Source organism: Musca autumnalis, unplaced genomic scaffold (assembly GCF_047663935.1).
Source record: "Musca autumnalis isolate F117 unplaced genomic scaffold, ASM4766393v1 scaffold_2, whole genome shotgun sequence".
In the NCBI taxonomy this organism is placed as follows: Eukaryota; Metazoa; Arthropoda; class Insecta; order Diptera; family Muscidae; genus Musca; species Musca autumnalis.
The window spans coordinates 24,432,095-24,446,590 of NW_027411755.1; positions in this window are offsets into that span (position 1 = coordinate 24,432,095).

Below are 14,496 nucleotides of genomic sequence, written 5' to 3' on the forward strand. Positions count from 1 at the left end.
ACGTGGATTTTTTAAAAATAAATAAACGTGGATTTTTTAAAAATAAATAAACGTGGATTTTTTAAAAATAAATAAACGTGGATTTTTTAAAAATAAATAAACGTGGATTTTTTAAAAATAAATAAACGTGGATTTTTTAAAAATAAATAAACGTGGATTTTTTAAAAATAAATAAACGTGGATTTTTTAAAAATAAATAAACGTGGATTTTTTAAAAATAAATAAACGTGGATTTTTTAAAAATAAATAAACGTGGATTTTTTAAAAATAAATAAACGTGGATTTTTTAAAAATAAATAAACGTGGATTTTTTAAAAATAAATAAACGTGGATTTTTTAAAAATAAATAAACGTGGATTTTTTAAAAATAAATAAACGTGGATTTTTTAAAAATAAATAAACGTGGATTTTTTAAAAATAAATAAACGTGGATTTTTTAAAAATAAATAAAAGTGGATTTTTTAAAAATAAATAAACGTGGATTTTTTAAAAATAAATAAACGTGAATTTTTTAAAAATAAATAAACGTGGATTTTTTAAAAATAAATAAACGTGGATTTTTTAAAAATAAATAAACGTGGATTTTTTAAAAATAAATAAACGTGGATTTTTTTAAAAATAAATAAACGTGGATTTTTTAAAAATAAATAAACGAGGATTTTTTAAAAATAAATAAACGTGGATTTTTTAAAAATAAATAAACGTGGATTTTTTAAAAATAAATAAACGTGGATTTTTTAAAAATAAATAAACGTGGATTTTTTAAAAATAAATAAACGTGGATTTTTTAAAAATAAATAAACGTGGATTTTTTAAAAATAAATAAACGTGGATTTTTTAAAAATAAATAAACGTGGATTTTTTAAAAATAAATAAACGTGGATTTTTTAAAAATAAATAAACGTGGATTTTTTAAAAATTAATAAACGTGGATTTTTTAAAAATAAATAAACGTGAATTTTTTAAAAATAAATAAACGTGAATTTTTTAAAAATAAATAAACGTGGATTTTTTAAAAATAAATAAACGTGGATTTTTTAAAAATAAATAAACGTGGATTTTTTAAAAATAAATAAACGTGGATTTTTTAAAAATAAATAAACGTGGATTTTTTAAAAATAAATAAACGTGGATTTTTTAAAAATAAATAAACGTGGATTTTTTAACAATAAATAAACGTGGATTTTTTAAAAATAAATAAACGTGGATTTTTTAAAAATAAATAAACGTGGATTTTTTAAAAATAAATAAACGTGGATTTTTTAAAAATAAATAAACGTGGATTTTTTAAAAATAAATAAACGTGGATTTTTTAAAAATAAATAAACGTGGATTTTTTAAAAATAAATAAACGTGGATTTTTTAAAAATAAATAAACGTGGATTTTTTAAAAATAAATAAACGTGGATTTTTTAAAAATAAATAAACGTGGATTTTTTAAAAATAAATAAACGTGGATTTTTTAAAAATAAATAAACGTGGATTTTTTAAAAATAAATAAACGTGGATTTTTTAAAAATAAATAAACGTGGATTTTTTAAAAATAAATAAACGTGGATTTTTTAAAAATAAATAAACGTGGATTTTTTAAAAATAAATAAACGTGGATTTTTTAAAAATAAATAAACGTGGATTTTTTAAAAATAAATAAACGTGGATTTTTTAAAAATAAATAAACGTGGATTTTTTAAAAATAAATAAACGTGGATTTTTTAAAAATAAATAAACGTGGATTTTTTAAAAATAAATAAACGTGGATTTTTTAAAAATAAATAAACGTGGATTTTTTAAAAATAAATAAACGTGGATTTTTTAAAAATAAATAAACGTGGATTTTTTAAAAATAAATAAACGTGGATTTTTTAAAAATAAATAAACGTGGATTTTTTAAAAATAATTAAACGTGGATTTTTTAAAAATAAATAAACGTGGATTTTTTAAAAATAAATAAACGTGGATTTTTTAAAAATAAATAAACGTGGATTTTTTAAAAATAAATAAACGTGGATTTTTTAAAAATAAATAAACGTGGATTTTTTAAAAATAAATAAACGTGGATTTTTTAAAAATAAATAAACGTGGATTTTTTAAAAATAAATAAACGTGGATTTTTTAAAAATAAATAAACGTGGATTTTTTAAAAATAAATAAACGTGGATTTTTTAAAAATAAATAAACGTGGATTTTTTAAAAATAAATAAACGTGGATTTTTTAAAAATAAATAAACGTGGATTTTTTAAAAATAAATAAACGTGGATTTTTTAAACATAAATAAACGTGGATTTTTTAAAAATAAATAAACGTGGATTTTTTAAAAATAAATAAACGTGGATTTTTTAAAAATAAATAAACGTGGATTTTTTAAAAATAAATAAACGTGGATTTTTTAAAAATAAATAAACGTGGATTTTTTAAAAATAAATAAACGTGGATTTTTTAAAAATAAATAAACGTGGATTTTTTAAAAATAAATAAACGTGGATTTTTTAAAAATAAATAAACGTGGATTTTTTAAAAATAAATAAACGTGGATTTTTTAAAAATAAATAAACGTGGATTTTTTAAAAATAAATAAACGTGGATTTTTTTAAAAATAAATAAACGTGGATTTTTTAAAAATAAATAAACGTGGATTTTTTAAAAATAAATAAACGTGGATTTTTTAAAAATAAATAAACGTGGATTTTTTAAAAATAAATAAACGTGGATTTTTTAAAAATAAATAAACGTGGATTTTTTAAAAATAAATAAACGTGGATTTTTTAATAATAAATAAACGTGGATTTTTTAAAAATAAATAAACGTGGATTTTTTAAAAATAAATAAACGTGGATTTTTTAAAAATAAATAAACGTGGATTTTTTAAAAATAAATAAACGTGGATTTTTTAAAAATAAATAAACGTGGATTTTTTAAAAATAAATAAACGTGGATTTTTTAAAAATAAATAAACGTGGATTTTTTAAAAATAAATAAACGTGGATTTTTTAAAAATAAATAAACGTGGATTTTTTAAAAATAAATAAACGTGGATTTTTTAAAAATAAATAAACGTGGATTTTTTAAAAATAAATAAACGTGGATTTTTTAAAAATAAATAAACGTGGATTTTTTAAAAATAAATAAACGTGGATTTTTTAAAAATAAATAAACGTGGATTTTTTAAAAATAAATAAACGTGGATTTTTTAAAAATAAATAAACGTGGATTTTTTAAAAATAAATAAACGTGGATTTTTTAAAAATAAATAAACGTGGATTTTTTAAAAATAAATAAACGTGGATTTTTTAAAAATAAATAAACGTGGATTTTTTAAAAATAAATAAACGTGGATTTTTTAAAAATAAATAAACGTGGATTTTTTAAAAATAAATAAACGTGGATTTTTTAAAAATAAATAAACGTGGATTTTTTAAAAATAAATAAACGTGGATTTTTTAAAAATAAATAAACGTGGATTTTTTAAAAATAAATAAACGTGGATTTTTTAAAAATAAATAAACGTGGATTTTTTAAAAATAAATAAACGTGGATTTTTTAAAAATAAATAAACGTGGATTTTTTAAACATAAATAAACGTGGATTTTTTAAAAATAAATAAACGTGGATTTTTTAAAAATAAATAAACGTGGATTTTTTAAAAATAAATAAACGTGGATTTTTTAAAAATAAATAAACGTGGATTTTTTAAAAATAAATAAACGTGGATTTTTTAAAAATATTTTTAAGGCCCAACTAAATAAACGTGGATTTTTTAAAAATATTTTCAAGGCCCAAATCAATAAACTTTGATTTTTTAAAAATATTTTTAAGGCCCAAATAAATAAACGTGGATTTTTTAAAAATATTTTTAAAGCCCAAATAAATAAACGTGGATTTTTTAAAAATATTTTTAAGGCCCAAATAAATAAACGTGGATTTTTTAAAAATATTTTTAAGGCCCAAATAAATAAACGTGGATTTTTTAAAAATATTTTTAAGGCCCAAATAAATAAACGTGGATTTTTTAAAAATATTTTTAAGGCCCAAATAAATAAACGTGGATTTTTTAAAAATATTTTTAAGGCCCAAATAAATAAACGTGGATTTTTTAAAAATATTTTTAAGGCCCAAATAAATTAACGTGGATTTTTTAAAAATATTTTTAAGGCCCAAATAAATAAACGTGGATTTTTTAAAAATATTTTTAAGGCCCAAATAAATAAACGTGGATTTTTTAAAAATATTTTTAAGGCCCAAATAAATAAACGTGGATTTTTTAAAAATATTTTAAGGCCCAAATAAATAAACGTGGATTTTTTAAAAATATTTTTAAGGCCCAAATAAATAAACGTGGATTTTTTAAAAATATTTTTAAGGCCCAAATAAATAAACGTGAATTTTTTTAAATACTATTTTTTAAGGGCCAAATAAATAAACGTGGATTTTTTAAAAATATTTTTAAGGCCCAAATAAATAAACGTGGATTTTTTAAAAATATTTTTAAGGCCCATTATTATCACAGTTTTGATGTGTAGGTGTAACGATGACACCTTTTGCTTATTATTTTTTTTTCTCGTAATTTATATAAAGATAATTTTTGGTGCTTGTTCATTTTACAATAATTTTTAAGCAAACACACGTCCACACTTATTCATACACGTAGCAACTGGAAAACAATGGAAACACCGATGTAAAACGCGTGGAATGTTCATTAAAATTGTCCACTTGACTGATTCAACTAATGGGGAACAATGTGCCAACATATAAGATGGAACTGTTCATGCACAGAAAGGCAACTTGGCAACAGGAGCAGCTTTATAAAAACAACTACGCACATGTAGCAGTAGTTTTATACGGACTCGGTAGCATTTTTCGTATTGAAATGGATCATTTACATAAATCAACGACCTAAAAAAATGTTGCTTAAAAAGTCTACGATTTGGAAAACCATTATTTAAAAAATATTGTTTAAAAAATCTACGACTTGAAAAAATATTGTTTAAAAAATCCACGACTTGAAAAAATATTGTTTAAAAAATCCACGACTTGAAAAAATATTGTTTAAAAAATCCACGACTTGAAAAAATATTGTTTAAAAAATCCACGACTTGAAAAAATATTGTTTAAAAAATCCACGACTTGAAAAAATATTGTTTAAAAAATCCACGACTTGAAAAAATATTGTTTAAAAAATCCACAACTTGAAAAAATATTGTTTAAAAAATCCACGACTTGAAAAAATATTGTTTAAAAAATCCACGACTTGAAAAAATATTGTTTAAAAAATCCACGACTTGAAAAAATATTGTTTAAAAAATCCACGACTTGAAAAAATATTGTTTAAAAAATCCACGACTTAAAAAAAATATTGTTTAAAAAATCCACGACTTGAAAAAATATTGTTTAAAAAATCCACGACTTGAAAAAATATTGTTTAAAAAATCCACGACTTGAAAAAATATTGTTTAAAAAATCCACGACTTGAAAAAATATTGTTTAAAAAATCCACGACTTGAAAAAATATTGTTTAAAAAATCCACGACTTGAAAAAATATTGTTTAAAAAATCCACGACTTGAAAAAATATTGTTTAAAAAATCCACGACTTGAAAAAATATTGTTTAAAAAATCCACGACTTGAAAAAATATTGTTTAAAAAATCCACGACTTGAAAAAATATTGTTTAAAAAATCCACGACTTGAAAAAATATTGTTTAAAAAATCCACGACTTGAAAAAATATTGTTTAAAAAATCCACGACTTGAAAAAATATTGTTTAAAAAATCCACGACTTGAAAAAATATTGTTTAAAAAATCCACGACTTGAAAAAATATTGTTTAAAAAATCCACGACTTGAAAAAATATTGTTTAAAAAATCCACGACTTGAAAAAATATTGTTTAAAAAATCCACGACTTGAAAAAATATTGTTTAAAAAATCCACGACTTGAAAAAATATTGTTTAAAAAATCCACGACTTGAAAAAATATTGTTTAAAAAATCCACGACTTGAAAAAATATTGTTTAAAAAATCCACGACTTGAAAAAATATTGTTTAAAAAATCCACGACTTGAAAAAATATTGTTTAAAAAATCCACGACTTGAAAAAATATTGTTTAAAAAATCCACGACTTGAAAAAATATTGTTTAAAAAATCCACGACTTGAAAAAATATTGTTTAAAAAATCCACGACTTGAAAAAATATTGTTTAAAAAATCCACGACTTGAAAAAATATTGTTTAAAAAATCCACGACTTGAAAAAATATTGTTTAAAAAATCCACGACTTGAAAAAATATTGTTTAAAAAATCCACGACTTGAAAAATTATTGTTTAAAAAATCCACGACTTGAAAAAATATTGTTTAAAAAATCCACGACTTGAAAAAATATTGTTTAAAAAATCCACGACTTGAAAAAACATTGTTTAAAAAATCCACGACTTGAAAAAATATTGTTTAAAAAATCCACGACTTAAAAAAAAATATTGTTTAAAAAATCCACGACTTGAAAAAAAATATTGTTTAAAAAATCCACGACTTGAAAAAATATTGTTTAAAAAATCCACGACTTGAAAAAATATTGTTTAAAAATCCACGACTTGAAAAAATATTGTTTAAAAAATCCACGACTTGAAAAAATATTGTTTAAAAAATCCACGACTTGAAAAAATATTGTTTAAAAAATCCACGACTTGAAAAAATATTGTTTAAAAAATCCACGACTTGAAAAAATATTGTTTAAAAAATCCACGACTTGAAAAAATATTGTTTAAAAAATCCACGACTTGAAAAAATATTGTTTAAAAAATCCACGACTTGAAAAAATATTGTTTAAAATATCCACGACTTGAAAAAATATTGTTTAAAAAATCCACGACTTGAAAAAATATTGTTTAAAAAATCCACGACTTGAAAAAATATTGTTTAAAAAATCCACGACTTGAAAAAATATTGTTTAAAAAATCCACGACTTGAAAAAATATTGTTTAAAAAATCCACGACTTGAAAAAATATTGTTTAAAAAATCCACGACTTGAAAAAATATTGTTTAAAAAATCCACGACTTGAAAAAATATTGTTTAAAAAATCCACGACTTGAAAAAATATTGTTTAAAAAATCCACGACTTGAAAAAATATTGTTTAAAAACTCCACGACTTGAAAAAATATTGTTTAAAAAATCCACGACTTGAAAAAATATTGTTTAAAAAATCCACGACTTGAAAAAATATTGTTTAAAAAATCCACGACTTGAAAAAATATTGTTTAAAAAATCCACGACTTGAAAAAATATTGTTTAAAAAATCCACGACTTGAAAAAATATTGTTTAAAAAATCCACGACTTGAAAAAATATTGTTTAAAAAATCCACGACTTGAAAAAATATTGTTTAAAAAATCCACGACTTGAAAAAATATTGTTTAAAAAATCCACGACTTGAAAAAATATTGTTTAAAAAATCCACGACTTGAAAAAATATTGTAAAAAAAATCCTCAGCTTGAAAAAATATTGTTAAAAAATCCTCAGCTTGAAAAAATTTTGTTTAAAAAATCCACGACTTGAAAAAATATTGTTTAAAAAATCCACGACTTGAAAAAATATTGTTTAAAAAATCCACGACTTGAAAAAATATTGTTTAAAAAATCCACGACTTGAAAAAATATTGTTTAAAAAATCCACGACTTGAAAAAATATTGTTTAAAAAATCCACGACTTGAAAAAATATTGTTTAAAAAATCCACGACTTGAAAAAAATATTGTTTAAAAAATCCACGACTTGAAAAAATATTGTTTAAAAAATCCACGACTTGAAAAAATATTGTTTAAAAAATCCACGACTTGAATAAATATTGTTTAAAAAATCCACGACTTGAAAAAATATTGTTTAAAAAATCCACGTCTTGAAAAATAAAATCCACTTCTTCCTTCCAGGGTAGCTCCTCTTTTTATATCATCGTTCCTCCTTTTTTATCCTACAACAATTAATTAATTATGAATTAAAATTGTTTTGCTTAAAAAAGTTTTGACCACCCTTCTAAGACATTGTCAACACGCCGTTATAAGTTATCGTTAATTTGTTTTTGCTTTTGGATTTTTCTAGTAATCCAGAGACAAAAACAGCAGGGTTGTGGTTTAACGAGAAAAGTTTTTTATAATGAAGTTGTTAACAGACATAAAAACAAACGATTGAAATTTTTATACTTTTTCCTCTCTGGATCTGCATCTTTGACAGGCAGACATGAAGAAGGCAGCAAGAAGATAAGCTTAGTTTTTTTCACGTTTTGTTCCGGATAAGGAGCAGTGTTAAACTGTCTTCAAGGTATTGAAGCGATTTCACGGTTAACTTTCAAGGACTGGTGTTTGGCATTTGGGGTTAATAAATGATGATAATTTATGGTGGAAGTTAAGCGACTATTCTTTGGTGGAACAGAACATTTGATGGAACGTGGGAGAGGTGATAACATGCACAAAATACATAAGTTTAATTTAGTTAGCGAGTAGTTGTCATATTTCAACAAAGAAATCTTTGCTTTAAGAATAGAATTTTGTAGTGATTTTCATTGTCATGGCAGTGATTCTTACCCATGAATAACCGATCCTTTTTGATTTGGAGCTGTCAAACGGAGGACACATAGCAAATAAAAAGTCTTTTAACACAGCCTTTTGCAACTGCTTCCGTATTGAAAAAAGGCAAACACTGAAGCATTTTCATGACAAAACTAACGGAAATCAGACACACACTCAGACTTGTTGTATGTCAAACACATACACCCCGGACGTCTTGCAAATTTGCCCTGCTCATTTACATAGCTCACCGTGTTTTTTCTTCTGTTTGCTATGATAACTGTGTGAGTGTGAGCAAAGCTCTTAAGCTTTGTGACACTGAATTTTTGTCATTCACATTCACCCAGCTTTGATGTTCGCTGTCTGCCGTTTGGCTGTATGACTGCCTGCCTGCCTTGTTGAATAATGAAAGCGAAAACGACAGTTAGACATTTTACGTTTCCAGAATGCCTGCCTGCCAGTTCGCTTGCAGCACACTAATTGGCAAACTGGGAAAACACACTTTACACTTTTATGGCAGCTCTGCGATACTAGATAAGCAAATTAGATGAGTTAAAGGTAGCCCCTAAGGGAACAAGATGGGTTGGTGGGTAAATGTTTAAATGACTGGGTGTTAGCTGAGCTGGGAGCTGCGGAAATGTAATGCTGTTACAAAACTACTTAACGCCCACTCATTTGACAGAGATTACAAAGTGTTTGGCCATAAACCGAAAGCAAATAACTAAGCTAAATCGGTCATTAACACTTAATATTTTTTGGCTTGTAGAGGATAGTTAAGGTATTAAGTCATGAGCTTAAGGCAGTAAAATTAATATGGAAAAATATTTTTCAACAATTATCACTGTAATATCCTGTGATTTTTTAAGGAATATTTCACCAATCATCACAACAATTTGTGGATTTTTTAAAGTATATTTTTTCAACAATTTTTACAGAATATTTTGGATATTTTAAAGAATATTTTTTCACCCATCATCACACCAATAAGCGTGGATTTTTAAAGAATATTTTTTCCAACAATTTGTGATTTTTTCAAAGAATATTTTTTCACCCATCATCACACCAATAAGCGTGGATTTTTAAAGAATATTTTTTCCAACAATTTGTGATTTTTTTAAAGAATATTTTTTCACCCATCATCACACCTATAAGCGTGGATTTTTTAAAGAATATTTTTTCCAACAATTTGTGATTTTTTTAAAGAATATTTTTTCACCCATCATCACACCAATAAGCGTGGATTTTTAAAGAATATTTTTTCCAACAATTTGTGATTTTTTCAAAAAATATTTTTTTCACCCATCATCACACCAATAAGCGTGGATTTTTAAAGAATATTTTTTCCAACAATTTGTGATTTTTTCAAAGAATATTTTTTCACCCATCATCACACCAATAAGCGTGGATTTTTTAAAGAATATTTTTTCCACAATTTGTGGATTTTTTAAAGATTATTTGTTCACCCATATTAACACCAATAAGCGTGGATTTTTTAAAGAATATTTTTTCCACAATTTGTGGATTTTTTAAAGATTATTTGTTCACCCATATTAACACCAATAAGCGTGGATTTTTTAAAGAATATTTTTTCCACAATTTGTGGATTTTTTAAAGATTATTTGTTCACCCATATTAACACCAATAAGCGTGGATTTTTTAAAGAATATTTTTTCCACAATTTGTGGATTTTTTAAAGATTATTTGTTCACCCATATTAACACCAATAAGCGTGGATTTTTTAAAGAATATTTTTTCCACAATTTGTGGATTTTTTAAAGATTATTTGTTCACCCATATTAACACCAATAAGCGTGGATTTTTTAAAGAATATTTTTTCCACAATTTGTGGATTTTTTAAAGATTATTTGTTCACCCATATTAACACCAATAAGCGTGGATTTTTTAAAGAATATTTTTTCCACAATTTGTGGATTTTTTAAAGATTATTTGTTCACCCATATTAACACCAATAAGCGTGGATTTTTTAAAGAATATTTTTTCCACAATTTGTGGATTTTTTAAAGATTATTTGTTCACCCATATTAACACCAATAAGCGTGGATTTTTTAAAGAATATTTTTTCCACAATTTGTGGATTTTTTAAAGATTATTTGTTCACCCATATTAACACCAATAAGCGTGGATTTTTTAAAGAATATTTTTTCCACAATTTGTGGATTTTTTAAAGATTATTTGTTCACCCATATTAACACCAATAAGCGTGGATTTTTTAAAGAATATTTTTTCCACAATTTGTGGATTTTTTAAAGATTATTTGTTCACCCATATTAACACCAATAAGCGTGGATTTTTTAAAGAATATTTTTTCCACAATTTGTGGATTTTTTAAAGATTATTTGTTCACCCATATTAACACCAATAAGCGTGGATTTTTTAAAGAATATTTTTTCCACAATTTGTGGATTTTTTAAAGATTATTTGTTCACCCATATTAACACCAATAAGCGTGGATTTTTTAAAGAATATTTTTTCCACAATTTGTGGATTTTTTAAAGATTATTTGTTCACCCATATTAACACCAATAAGCGTGGATTTTTTAAAGAATATTTTTTCCACAATTTGTGGATTTTTTAAAGATTATTTGTTCACCCATATTAACACCAATAAGCGTGGATTTTTTAAAGAATATTTTTTCCACAATTTGTGGATTTTTTAAAGATTATTTGTTCACCCATATTAACACCAATAAGCGTGGATTTTTTAAAGAATATTTTTTCCACAATTTGTGGATTTTTTAAAGATTATTTGTTCACCCATATTAACACCAATAAGCGTGGATTTTTTAAAGAATATTTTTTCCACAATTTGTGGATTTTTTAAAGATTATTTGTTCACCCATATTAACACCAATAAGCGTGGATTTTTTAAAGAATATTTTTTCCACAATTTGTGGATTTTTTAAAGATTATTTGTTCACCCATATTAACACCAATAAGCGTGGATTTTTTAAAGAATATTTTTTCCACAATTTGTGGATTTTTTAAAGATTATTTGTTCACCCATATTAACACCAATAAGCGTGGATTTTTTAAAGAATATTTTTTCCACAATTTGTGGATTTTTTAAAGATTATTTGTTCACCCATATTAACACCAATAAGCGTGGATTTTTTAAAGAATATTTTTTCCACAATTTGTGGATTTTTTAAAGATTATTTGTTCACCCATATTAACACCAATAAGCGTGGATTTTTTAAAGAATATTTTTTCCACAATTTGTGGATTTTTTAAAGATTATTTGTTCACCCATATTAACACCAATAAGCGTGGATTTTTTAAAGAATATTTTTTCCACAATTTGTGGATTTTTTAAAGATTATTTGTTCACCCATATTAACACCAATAAGCGTGGATTTTTTAAAGAATATTTTTTCCACAATTTGTGGATTTTTTAAAGATTATTTGTTCACCCATATTAACACCAATAAGCGTGGATTTTTTAAAGAATATTTTTTCCACAATTTGTGGATTTTTTAAAGATTATTTGTTCACCCATATTAACACCAATAAGCGTGGATTTTTTAAAGAATATTTTTTCCACAATTTGTGGATTTTTTAAAGATTATTTGTTCACCCATATTAACACCAATAAGCGTGGATTTTTTAAAGAATATTTTTTCCACAATTTGTGGATTTTTTAAAGATTATTTGTTCACCCATATTAACACCAATAAGCGTGGATTTTTTAAAGAATATTTTTTCCACAATTTGTGGATTTTTTAAAGATTATTTGTTCACCCATATTAACACCAATAAGCGTGGATTTTTTAAAGAATATTTTTTCCACAATTTGTGGATTTTTTAAAGATTATTTGTTCACCCATATTAACACCAATAAGCGTGGATTTTTTAAAGAATATTTTTTCCACAATTTGTGGATTTTTTAAAGATTATTTGTTCACCCATATTAACACCAATAAGCGTGGATTTTTTAAAGAATATTTTTTCCACAATTTGTGGATTTTTTAAAGATTATTTGTTCACCCATATTAACACCAATAAGCGTGGATTTTTTAAAGAATATTTTTTCCACAATTTGTGGATTTTTTAAAGATTATTTGTTCACCCATATTAACACCAATAAGCGTGGATTTTTTAAAGAATATTTTTTCCACAATTTGTGGATTTTTTAAAGATTATTTGTTCACCCATATTAACACCAATAAGCGTGGATTTTTTAGAGAATATTTTTTCCACAATTTGTGGATTTTTTAAAGATTATTTGTTCACCCATATTAACACCAATAAGCGTGGATTTTTTAAAGAATATTTTTTCCACAATTTGTGGATTTTTTAAAGATTATTTGTTCACCCATATTAACACCATAAGCGTGGATTTTTTAAAGAATATTTTTTCCACAATTTGTGGATTTTTTAAAGATTATTTGTTCACCCATATTAACACCAATAAGCGTGGATTTTTTAAAGAATATTTTTTCCACAATTTGTGGATTTTTTAAAGATTATTTGTTCACCCATATTAACACCAATAAGCGTGGATTTTTTAAAGAATATTTTTTCCACAATTTGTGGATTTTTAAAGATTATTTGTTCACCCATATTAACACCAATAAGCGTGGATTTTTTAAAGAATATTTTTTCCACAATTTGTGGATTTTTTAAAGATTATTTGTTCACCCATATTAACACCAATAAGCGTGGATTTTTTAAAGAATATTTTTTCCACAATTTGTGGATTTTTTAAAGATTATTTGTTCACCCATATTAACACCAATAAGCGTGGATTTTTTAAAGAATATTTTTTCCACAATTTGTGGATTTTTTAAAGATTATTTGTTCACCCATATTAACACCAATAAGCGTGGATTTTTTAAAGAATATTTTTTCCACAATTTGTGGATTTTTTAAAGATTATTTGTTCACCCATATTAACACCAATAAGCGTGGATTTTTTAAAGAATATTTTTTCCACAATTTGTGGATTTTTTAAAGATTATTTGTTCACCCATATTAACACCAATAAGCGTGGATTTTTTAAAGAATATTTTTTCCACAATTTGTGGATTTTTTAAAGATTATTTGTTCACCCATATTAACACCAATAAGCGTGGATTTTTTAAAGAATATTTTTTCCACAATTTGTGGATTTTTTAAAGATTATTTGTTCACCCATATTAACACCAATAAGCGTGGATTTTTTAAAGAATATTTTTTCCACAATTTGTGGATTTTTTAAAGATTATTTGTTCACCCATATTAACACCAATAAGCGTGGATTTTTTAAAGAATATTTTTTCCACAATTTGTGGATTTTTTAAAGATTATTTGTTCACCCATATTAACACCAATAAGCGTGGATTTTTTAAAGAATATTTTTTCCACAATTTGTGGATTTTTAAAGATTATTTGTTCACCCATATTAACACCAATAAGCGTGGATTTTTTAAAGAATATTTTTTCCACAATTTGTGGGTTTTTTAAAGATTATTTGTTCACCCATATTAACACCAATAAGCGTGGATTTTTTAAAGAATATTTTTTCCACAATTTGTGGATTTTTTAAAGATTATTTGTTCACCCATATTAACACCAATAAGCGTGGATTTTTTAAAGAATATTTTTTCCACAATTTGTGGATTTTTTAAAGATTATTTGTTCACCCATATTAACACCAATAAGCGTGGATTTTTTAAAGAATATTTTTTCCACAATTTGTGGATTTTTAAAGATTATTTGTTCACCCATATTAACACCAATAAGCGTGGATTTTTTAAAGAATATTTTTTCCACAATTTGTGGATTTTTTAAAGATTATTTGTTCACCCATATTAACACCAATAAGCGTGGATTTTTTAAAGAATATTTTTTCCACAATTTGTGGATTTTTTAAAGATTATTTGTTCACCCATATTAACACCAATAAGCGTGGATTTTTTAAAGAATATTTTTCCACAATTTGTGGATT